Consider the following 12,278-nt stretch of genomic DNA (forward strand, 5'->3'; position numbering starts at 1 on the left):
GCCTCACGTAAATTGTTGGTGTCTTCAAAGCTCTCTTGAGCCCCTCAAAGGTGGAGATTAGCCCAGCCTTTACTAGCCTTGTGCTATCCAGATGCTTTGGACTATAATTCCCATCAGGTTGTACTGACTGAGGCTGATGGGAATTGTAGTCCAAAATATATGGAGGGCACCAAGTTGGCAAAGGCTGAATTAATACATAAGGGAAATTAAAACCAACATCTCAGCAGGCCTGAGACCTGGGGAAAAAGAAATGTCTTAGCACAATGGCAGAAAGCCATCAGAAAATGACTGAGATGAGCCTCCCTTGGCCAGCAAAGTTTCTGCCAAAGTTTAGGTGTGGCCATGAAGAAGTATGGCTTCCACAAGTATAAGATTGAAAACAGCATCTATTTCTTGGCCCCCGCTTCTGCTCTCTGTTTTTTGTTTAAATTGCATCTCTACAAGGATAAGATAAAAAAAGGAAAACTAAATTGAATTATAAATTTATACAGTCTAAATTGCTCTCAATAAGAACATTAGGAAGAGAAAGGTAATGTTTTTCTTCTTCACTGTGTGCACTGTATTCCCCACTTCCCCATTAACCTGCTGTGAAGACCAACCTGCAGATTTGTATATTGAGGGCCTGGAAACCTATTTAATTATTTTTGGCTTTAGTCCTTATGCTCCTGTGCTAATTGCATGAATCTAAGAGTGTGTCTCTGGTGTGGTCAAAAAGCTCTTTCTGCTTAAGGGAATGAGCTATACAGCTTCACTTTTAGTACTGATCAGCTACTGTTGACAGAGTCATAAGCTCTTCATTACATAGCTGGGAGAAGATTAGATGCTTCAGAGTCCAGATTATAATTAGGGTTTTCACCCTTTGCTTTAAAGCTAAACTTCCAAACGTATTCCTCATGTTAAATATTTCTTTTAAATAGATACAGTGAAATGAAGTATTTCTGTTAATTCCATAACTTTGAGGAGTGATTTCCCCAGGACCCATTTCTGAGATACTTGACAGAAGAAACAAGGAAGTATCTAGATTAGAGAAAAAATGAATAATGGTGAAGATCATGCCCTTTTTTCTTTTTTTGCTGCAAAGATAATAAATTGGTTTAATTCTTAAATTGTGTCTTGAGGGGACTGTTTGCTATAAATTAGTTGGGATTTGATCTAGTCAAAGTTAAGCACATAAGTCCTATTGATTTCAGTGAGAGAGTTTGACGCATGCTGAACTCTTGGAAAAATGAGTGGAACCTAATTTCACCTGTCCTGCAATCCCATTGGGCCATGTGAAGGGGTACAAATATTTTATGTTGTGAACCACCCTGAGATCTATGGATGAAGGGTGGTATATAAATTTAACAAACAAACAAACAAACAAACAAACAAACAAACAAACAAATAAAAAACTGCCTGTGCTTAGAATGGACAAGTCATGCTCCAAGTAGTCCTAATGAATTCAATGGACTTGTTTAGTTCTGATTAATTTAAATCTATGGATTTCAATTGATCTACTACTTCCGACCTTTAATGATGGCTAATAGCTGATATACATAACTCACTTTTAATGCTGAGGATATTTCATGACAGCATTTTTCATTGATTGATGGTGATCATCCTTGGTTCTTGGGCAAGCTTTGGCATAATTCAAGACTGCAGCTTACTAGCTCCTTAGAAAATATTCAAAATATGAGCTAGGGCCAAAGATTGCATGTTTGGCATGCCTCTCTGAATATATGTCTAATATTTGATATCTGAACTTGCCCTATGGGGTTATGAACAGATCATACCCCCCACTTCTCCAATTCTAGTTATAGCCATGTGTGACAGACACATCTCTCTCATCACCATGTTGCACAGGTACAAACAACTACACCTCTTGAATTTCTCCATGCTTACATGGCTATTAAAAGCAAACACATTTCAAGATCAAAAGATGATATATCTCATTTAGAAGCACTGCAGAGCCATTTAGTTTCTCAGCAGCCACTAAAGACTGAACTGAGGCTCCAGGTCTGTAGCTGGTGCCATGCAAAAGTGACAATTACTTCTGACAGTAACTTAATTGTAAAATTGACGTTGGCTACCTGTTTTGCTAGGACGCGGGTTGCACTGTGGGTTAAGCCACAGAGCCTAGGACTTGCCGATCAGAAGGTCGGTGGTTCGAATCCCCGTGACAGGGTGAGCTCCTGTTGCTCAGTCCCTGCTCCTGCCAACCTAGCAGTTTGAATATACGTCAAAGTGCAAGTAGATAAATAGGTACTGCTCTGGTGGTAAGGTAAACGGCATTTCCGTGCGCTGCTCTGGTTCGCCAGAAGCGGCTTAGTCATGCTGGCCACATGACCCAGAAGCTGTACACCGGCTTTCTCAGCCAGTAAAGCGAGATGAGCACCGCAACCCCAGAGTTGGCCACGACTGGACCTAATGGTCAGGGATCTCTTTACCTTTTTTATCTGTTTTGCTAGTTAGTTCTACGCCATACAGATAGGGTACTACTGTGTCCAAGGAACAAGCCAGGTTGAAGAAGTGTTTCAAGTTAAAAGCCCCTTTGTGCTTGGAACATAAGGCCTTGTTCTCACAGTTGAAAGGGAGGCAAATTTTCATCTTCAGAGTGGACATGAATTTTTATAAGGAATTCAATCCCAATGAAATGTGTCATAAACATTGGGTTTCAATAGCATGCTCACTTACTGTCACATTCAACAGTTTCTGAGATTTTCTTTTAAAAAAATGTAAAGAAATATTCTGAAGACACTTCTAGACCTGAGGGGAAAAGAAGCAGTAACAACATGGTGAGCTGCCTCTATCCAGCTCCTACTGGTGTTTTGGCTTGTGCATATCAAGCACTTACGGAGTCAAGGCTGGTGGTTGCAGTACCATGGATAGCTCAGAGTGGGGGGGGGGTGAACTGAGGTCTTATGAATTCCTCCAACCACTCCTTCATAAACTCCATCCTCTTGGCCTGAAGACTGTGCTCTTAAAGGGTTAGCCACCTGACCTGCACCTTTGCCTTTCTGTTTCCTTATCCCTGGCATGTTCCTATGCTGTTAAGCAGATGTAAGCATCCTCTGATGAGTTGGGGGTCAACATCCACGAGGGATCCAGCTCAGACTCTAGGTCACCAGCCTCAGATTCTGTAGGCTCTGAACCACCAAGCTTGGGCTCTGTTGGTTCTGAAACACCAGCACCTGGGCCTTCTTGAATTCTCTAGCTGGTAGTACGGCAGTCCTGGACTTAGCTAGCAACTCCTGCTTTGACTCTGAGGCCATTGCACTGCCTTAGGGACACCACTCTGGATTTGTGTAGGGTTTACTCCTTAGCCTTTTATTCTCCCCAATATATCTGTTACCCACCCTGTTACAAGCAGCTTTTTACACTACCAAATATGAAAAAACAACAGCTTACAATATGCAAGGAAGGAGGGCTGTTCAGCCAATGGTTTCCTTCATATGCATGTGAAATCTCCTGCATGCTCATAAAGGAATCGTGGCCACTATGCTTTGTTTTTGTTTTCGGCTTTTGTTTTATTTTTTACCCCTATAGAATTATTCCTGGTGAAAATCAGAAGAAGCTCTTGAACTAGCCATCACAATGAAAAATGAGAGTTGCCCCTGCCAAATGTGTAAATGTTTTGACAGTTCTTCTAAAGGAGTTTGGAAAGTATGAATAAGCAATTAGTATCTAATTGTGGAGGCATTGGTATAATTCTCTAAAGTGTTTTAATTAATTTTTATGAAGCAATTACATAAAGCAAAGTTTATAAATGTCCAATTAAACAGAATAAACCCAGTTAGCCAGTAATAAGGAAGAGGATCCATTGTAAAACTGCAATAACAAAAATTGTGATTATTTTTTCCAGCCTGACTCATTTTCCAGTGAAAATGCTTTTAAGAAATACTTTGTAATAAATATGCATGTTTGGCACTTGCTTTCCTGTTCCTACTTGAGAATAGGTATAGTGAAACAACACAACGGAACAGTCATTTAAGCTAAATAATTTCATAATTTAAAAGGATTATAGTAATATCATTACTGAGATAATAATGGCTTTTCAGGCACCTAGCTGCTACAGTGAGTGCCCAAACTTTGGTGAATATTTCAATTCTCATGTGAGTGTTGATAATACCAGCCACATTTTGTGAATATCTGCAAATAAATATATATTTTCTCCACTGGTCAGACAGAAAGCCTTGAATGTTTGCAATCTGGTTGGTGACTGTTAACAGTCACTTACATATATATCTTTAGGCTTACTGTAATTCACAAAGTTCTCCTAGGGTTAATCCTAATAAATAACATGTTTTGGATAGTCCTTGTAATGCACACAACTCCCAGAGTTAACAGTGCTTCAACTTTATTGTTGGGGAAAAGTTGAAGAGCAGATCTTCAAATATGCTTTGCAAACATGCTCCAAATACATGGCATCCCCTGTGTATGCTAGTTATACCTCCTGCTTCTGTAAAATGTAATCCAAACTGTCATGTTGTCAAGAGAGGACATGGAACAGCATAGTTCAAGAGGGAATAAAATTAACAAAGCTGGAATGAAATTAACATGCTGCTTAACAAACTGAAGTCCTAACAAGCTGTATACTGTATCCCAGTAGGTAATTGCACATAGTAAAGTGTGTCGTCTTTAGAGTCACTTGTAGAGTATGAAATAGACATAACAGACCCTTAATAGAGGCTAATTGACCTACATGGAAGGGGAAGTACACAGTTCAATACACATAACTCTTAACAGAGCAAATAGTGAAAAGGTGTGCTTTTAACTGGAGAGTCAATTATCATGTCAGTGGAGCTGATGTGAAGTGACTTTCAGGCCAGATAGCTTGCTATCAGAAGCTCTTTCAGACACACAGTAAAAATGGTTTATATCATGCAAAATTCTGTGGGTATCATGGCTGGTGCTTGGATAAACAATAGAACAGATGCTTCAACATGAGCCAGGGGCAGTATAGACTTGCCCATGCTTATTGGGAAATCACAAAATGTCCCTCCGGACATCCTTTACATTGTGCATTCAGGATTATTTGTGCTCATGATGGTATCATAAGGTTATACACAATCTTGCTTTCAGTACTGTTTCTATCTGCAGAAGTTTTAGTGCAGATTTGCTGCTCCATTTCCAATCAGTACGTGCCCCATAATCTCTTGCTGATATCCTGTAACTTTTTATGCCACAAATGTACCGAGTGGTGAAGGGGATTCTCCCACTTTGGTTGCAGCACAGCACAAGAGTGCTCCTCCAGGTGGCAATAAGGTAGTAAGATTGGGAAAACACTGCAGAACAACTAAGGAAGTGGAATGATGTGTGCACAATCCACTATAAATCCACCACAAATGCACTATTGGTACACTAATGGCATGTTGCAGAATAGACCTACAGAAAACCCCCTAGTCCAGAGAAGCCCAGAGACAAACCTAGTTTGGGCATTCACTCCAAAGAGAGTTGTAGCCAATCACAACTTTCTGACAAATGTATGTTTATGATGCATGTGTTTGTGAACACCTGCTTGCCACATGTTCACTTTTTTTTAGGTACACATGTCAAAATGCAGTACTTTTTTTCCTGAAAAAATGTTTAGGGGTACTCTCATTTTCCTACTCATATTGAAATTCTGCCCCTCAATGAGACCAAATCTAGATTCACAAAATGTTTAGGGGTATGTGTCCCCCTGTGTCCCTCCAGAAAAAAAGCACTGTAAAAATGTAATGTGTAAAATTCCTCTTGCAATGCAATCCTTTGCATGACTACTGGAAAGTCCAAGTAACTTCAACAGGACTTATTCCCAAGTCAATGTATATAGAATCAGAGTCTTTGTAATTTTAAAATTATCACTGCTTCATTTTGAAATTCCTATTGTACGCTGGAACGGAAGTTTTTTTTTTTAAAGCAAAGCTTTGAATGGGGACATTGCTGTGTTATACAGCAAAAGAAATGACCAGAAAAATGTGATTTGCATACCAGTATTTTTTTTCTTTTAGGACTTTTTGTTTTCTTAAATGAATTACTGAATTTCATTAAGAAATGGCTAAAAATATTATCTGTGTGCGTATGCAAATACAGATGGTATGCCGTGGAAATCATTCAGTCATAGTTTACTTTGGCAAAAGAGAGCAGCAGTGAGGCTTCTAAGGGCTACTTCAAACATTTCAAAAGACCACTTCAGTGTAGGCAATGTGCTACTGCATGCAATCTGCTTAAAGGTAGGGGTAATGTAAACTGAGCAGTTAATGTGCTTAACAATGGCCATTGTGCATATTCACTTGTGTTGCCTACTGCCTGCAGTGACGAGTGTGTGTGTGTGTCTGCATACGCACACAACAGAAAAGCAAACTCACGCTTTTCTAAACAGACTCACGCTTTTCTAAACCAACTACCTGTTGTCATGCACAGATTTGTGCATAACAATAGCCAGATTTTTTGTGCTTGAGTTTTGGCTGATGCTGGAAGACAAAGAGGTTTGTCTTGCTCTGTGCTGGACCCAAAGCTGTGTTTGGGGCTGGAAAGATCTGCTGGAGTGTTAATGCTGTGAATCCCTCCATTTTATACTTAGGTTGTATATATGTGTAAATAAAACCACATATCCCATAGACTTTACTGACCTTCATTCCTGAACCCTGGAAAAGTGCAGGCACCCCTGGAGTCTTTTGCCACTTGGAGACTGGGGTGCATGCAACACTAATTTAATTGGATAATAGCCTTATATCTTGCTTTGCCTCCAGCAAACTGCTTTAAATGTTCATTGGGCGCGTTCCAAACAAGCTGGATGCACTTCAGCAGATTTTATATGATGAATCCTATTACTTATTTTGTTGTTATTGGTGTCATTTGTAAAAGTGACTTTCAAACCCTGTAAATGGGAACAGATTGGCAGAACCAAACAGTGAGGATGCTGTACTTGTACCTACAGGGGGGAGGAATTAATGTTGTTAGCGGAAGAATGGGTTGGCCTCTTCGCATATCTTAATTCTGCATGAACCATCTGTAAAGGCAAAGGAGCAGCTTGTTTTCTCTGCCAACCAATCCTTAAGTTTCTCTGGTGGAACTTATAGCAAAAGGGGGGTGATTTTTTTGTCATTTGCAAGAGTTGGACTGTCATCCCTGGCTCATTTTGCACTGAAATGAAACTGTCGAATAGCCAAGAGATGGGCCCACTCTCCAACTTGCTTCAAATTTGTATTTGCAGCCAAGAGGTGAGATGTTTTCTAACTGAATTATTTCTTTCAATAGTATAATAACACTCTCTATATACTTCCCCCTGGAAAAGGTACTTCCCTCTCTGGGAGAATGACATGCTTATCTGAACAAGAAAGGGATTTAGCTGGAATGGGGCTGCTCATCATAAATTCAATGTGTAGGAGAATGTGCGCACATGAGAGGCACACAGAGGACACCGGGGTGTCATATTTATCATCTACCAGATTATTTGGAAAAACCTTCCTCTGTTTATACAATGTGACAGGATTTAAAGCAGTTTAGGCATGTTGTTAACGTTGGGGTCTGCTAATCGGGCCCAAGCTGCCTTGGTCACTGAAAAGCTAATAGATGCCATAGACGGAGGAGATTTCCATAATCACTCATTTATTCAGCTGAGCAAAACAGAGCGGGCGAGCCACACTCACCAATGTGATGGTGAAGCCGTGCCAAATAGCCTTTGTTCATACTTTTTATAGGCATCACCCCCTTCCCCCCTTTCGAGGTTCTTTGCGCTGATCGAAACAGGACACCCTGCCTGGAGACCTTGAAGGGGAGAGTGGCCTGGCAGAGGGAGGTTTTCCAGAAAATCGCCTAGCAACGTAATCTGGTCGTCACATGTTTGTGGCTCACCCTCCTAAATTCTAAAGCAGGCAGGTTTTTTTACAGAAGCAAAATGGCATCAGTTAGGCTAACCAAAAAACAGGACAAGAACAGGCCTCTGTCGCTTTTCCTGAGACCCCACATTAGGGGATGGCCTTGGGACAGTGGGGGGACCTGGGTCTTTTGGAGCAGGTCCCATATTTTTTGTCCCTTTCTCTTCCCTCCCAATTTCTTAACCTTCGCTAACAGGGTGATTAGATGCCCTGCAAAGGACAGTGCAGCATTCTGGTGAGAGACCCCAGTCACATGCCAGAAGTTGTCCCAGAAGTAAATTTATGCCATTGGTCTGTGTCCCAAATTGTTTTTTTTTAAAAAAACAACAAAACCCCCAAAACATTTCTTCCCCTTTTCTTCTTCAACTGAATATGCAATCTACAGTAAATTCTGTATACATAAAAGCAGCAGCCGGATGTACATACAGTCTCTAAATTTCCAATATAGAATCAGATAAAGTACACATTTCTTATAATGTTCCCAACAGTGTATATGGGTCTGCTTCTTGCAGCTTATTACGCAAATAAATTATCATGTTGTGAAGCATAGGTGGGCATCTCATACCCTCCAACATTTCTCTGATGAAAATAGGGATGTCAACAACAACAACAACAACAACAACAACAACAACAATTTTATTACTTATACCCCACCCATCTGACTGGACTTCCTTAGCCACATATAAAAAACATAATAAAACATTAAGCATAAAACCCTCCCTATGGAGGTCTGCCTTCAGATGGCTGAGGGGTCAGATAACTCCATACTCTCCAATGTTTCTCCAATGAAAATAGGGATGTTCTAGGAAAAGTGGGACATTCTAGGATCAACTTAGAAACTGGGATGGCTTCTGTAAATCTGTCTCTGGAAAATAGGGACACTTGGAGGGTCTGGCATCCTATCTTGTTGAACACTGTGAAGAGTCCTTTTCAGCTGACGAGGTCAAAGGCCTTTGTCAGGTCTATGAAGGCAATGTGCAAGGAGTTTCTGTGCTCTCTGCATTTCTTGTGCAGCCATGTGGCAGGAGGGCTGGTGGGGAGGGGTGTCGCTACGAATGTGGTTCCCAGCAGTGACATCGCTAGCACATACCCATATTGTGTGGGACCAGACATCAGCAAGGTTGGGGCAGTTCAGACATACTGGCGGGAGTGCAGGATTAGCGCTGTCCTAATATCTGACAGTGTTGCTTCTGTTGGGAGGCCAGACCCATGGCAGGAACCCTCCCTGCCAGTGGATCCTGTTGTGTGGGGCTTCAGATCAGGGCTTTCCGGGCTCCAGAGTGACTGTCCACCCATAGGCTACTCCTGACCATGATAAAGATTATAAAGACTTTTTAGGCTGGCACTCTGGGCAACTGCAGTATTCCATGGCTTGTGGTTCCTAGCTCTTCTACGGCAGTAGCCCGCAGCCCATCTTTGACCCTGTATTAGTAATGTATATGTATCTCACTTTTAATTTTCATACATCCACCACCACCAAGTGACTAATGAACACTGTTTGGATAAAACTACATATGTAGAGGTTTTGCAGAGAAGAAAAGCCACAGAAACAATCTTGTTTTTATATCATGGAAATAGAAATTGAGGGGGGCGGGAGTTCTGGAGTTATTAGGGTTATTATGATCTTATCTTTTCGTAACTTGAATAGAAAGAAGAAGCAAGCAAATGGCAATTCTTAAAGCATATTTCTGTGGGCAGCAGCTGCAACCAATTACAAATACCATTTCATTTAATGTGTGTAATTATTGACTGACATAGTGGCATAGTATATCTACTACGGTATACGAAAAGCGACAGGCCAACAATCTGGGCACATTGCTCACCCCAAAATGTACACATTCCATCTCATTAGGTTTTTAAGCTTCTGAACAATAAACCAGCCCACAGTGATGTCACAGGAAGACGGTTGCTAAGATACACTTCTGAGAACCCTAAGATTAGCTGGGCACAAATAGAGATGGGGTCATAATCATTTTCAAACTGATTAGACACATCTAACGAAGCAGCCATGGTGCCTTTTCAACATTTCCAGCATCTCTATTCTTAACTGAGGGTCTTATCTGAATGGAGAAAGTGAAATGGAGAGCCACCATATGTTTAGCGTAGAGTCATAAAGGATGTCAAGAATCCTTGATTTCCTGATTAGATGTGACAGCTCGGATCAAGCAAAGGGAAACTCTCTCCCCAAAGGATTTAGAAGAATTAACATTCTGAGCTTGGGATAATCGCTCTTCATTTTTGGCATATTTATACCTCATTCATCCAAAGTTTTACTCAAAGCTGTGCTATCGCTTTTTCATGTTTAACCTTGCCATGAAAGCAAGACAGTTTTACCTGTGCCACCCATTTTTGCTAACAGGATGGCTGGCATTTTCTTGTTACCGCAGGCACATTTGACTACCTTTCTGTGTGCTGTTAGGGTCCGAACTTAAAACTCTTTTTTCCAGTGACTTTAAAAATGGAATTCCTATATAGCGGACCTGTGTTGGGGCACAGTGTTGGGACAGTGTTGGGACAAGCAAGGGCTGTCCTCCCATCCTCATTTAGGGAATCAATTCTGTTTGAGGAAGGAACTTTATATAGAGAGTTACAATGTGATGAGAAATAGAACCACAGAATTGTAGAGTCGGAAGGGTCTTCTACTCCAATGCCCTGCAATGTGTTAAAAGGCAAAACTGTACAAAAAACAAACAAACACCACACTTACGATATCAAGGTTCTGCATTTCATGGGAAGCTTGCTCAGGTAGAGAAGCATTCCCGCTGCAGAAATTATCCCTCCAACTCATATAGGGTAATAGGGATTACAACAGGATCCTCACTGCGTTTCTCCCAAGCTTCCCTCCATCTTCATTCTGTCACCTCTCCTGCTTCCTTGCCTCAGATAAATAGAAAGCAGCATTCCCTTCTGGGCAATTGTCCAACAGCCCGTTCCAGTGGGTGGCAGGAAGCAAAAATGGGTATAGCAATCATTGTAAATTTTACCTTTGTACAGTAGGCTGGTTTTGAATATACTCACACACCCTCTCCATCCAGGCAAGGAACAGGCATGATCCATGAGTTCAAGGACTAATTCTAGCCAGACAAAAATATCTGGGGTGCAAGGTAGGGACAGTGTGGGATGAACTGGGAATAGAGTGTGTGGCCTGGAAAGAGGCCCAGGAGCCTGAAAGAGAGGCCTGGGGGGGGGGGGACACATTTACCTTGGAGTAGAGCATACCCTCCAACATTTTTCCAATGACAATAGGGGCATCCCATTCCATAATGATACAGTGGTACCTAGGGTTAAGAACTTAATTCATTCCGTAGGTCCGTTCTTAACCTGAAACTGTTCTTAACCTGAAGCACCACTTTAGCTAATGGGGCCTCCTGCTGCTGCCACGCCACCACCGCATGATTTCTATTCTCATCCTGAAGCAAAGTTCTTAACCCGAGGTACTATTTCTGGGTTAGCAGAGTCTGTAACCTGAAGCATATGTAACCTGAAGTGTATGTAACCCGAGGTACCACTGTAATTTTACTATTTATACCCCACACATCTTACTGGGTTGCCCCAGCCACTCTGGGCAGCTTCCAACATATATAAAAACATAATAAAACATTCAACATTTAAAAAGCGTCCCCATACAGGATTGCCTTCAGGTGGCTCAGGGGTTGGATAACTCCATACCCTCCAACATTTCTCCAATGAAAATAGGGACGTCCTAAGGAAGAGTGGGGCATTCCGGGATCAAATCAGAAACTGGTATGACTTCTGGGTGTCCCTGGAAAATAAGAACACTTGGAGGGTCTAGTAGAGCGTGCCCCACTCAAATGGAAAAAGGGGTCTAAAGGTGTTAGCTGATCAAGCCATTCCATTTTTCAAACACATGGCTTGGCTTTGATAGTAGCTCTACCCATGTCCAAAGGAAATTCTCTCTGAGCTATCGGGGTCCAAGGGTAAATGACCTTAACAGGTCATCCCTGCAGAAACCTGAAACTCCTTTAGTGGTGGAATAAGGTTTATATACATTTGAAACACCACTTTCTGCCACACATCCCCCACACTGGAATAAAACAAGACACAATTGCGTAAAATACTGAAAATACATATTTTTAAGTAAGGTTCCATTTTCCTAACCAACTATGATAGTAAGAGCTTATCTTTTATTCATAATTGTGGTTCGGAAGTGTAGGCAGAGATACTGAGATGGTTTTCTCTGCGGGTGTTTAACTCAGGCAGAATAACAGCCCCCTTAAAGAATTTGATATTTTTTTCAGTGGTGCTCAGATGACCCAGCATTAAGCTGCAATAGCTGCTGGCTGACTCACATTATTTCAAAAGAACTAGCCAGTGTCTTGCAAAGAGGTATAGGCAATGACGTACACAGCTGATGAACAGCTCATTCCATTCATAGGAAAACCTGTGGATAATTCTACCCATTATTTCCATTAGCAACCA

Source organism: Podarcis pityusensis (assembly GCF_964106645.2).
Source record: "Podarcis pityusensis genome assembly, chromosome: 9".
NCBI lineage: Eukaryota > Metazoa > Chordata > Lepidosauria > Squamata > Lacertidae > Podarcis > Podarcis pityusensis.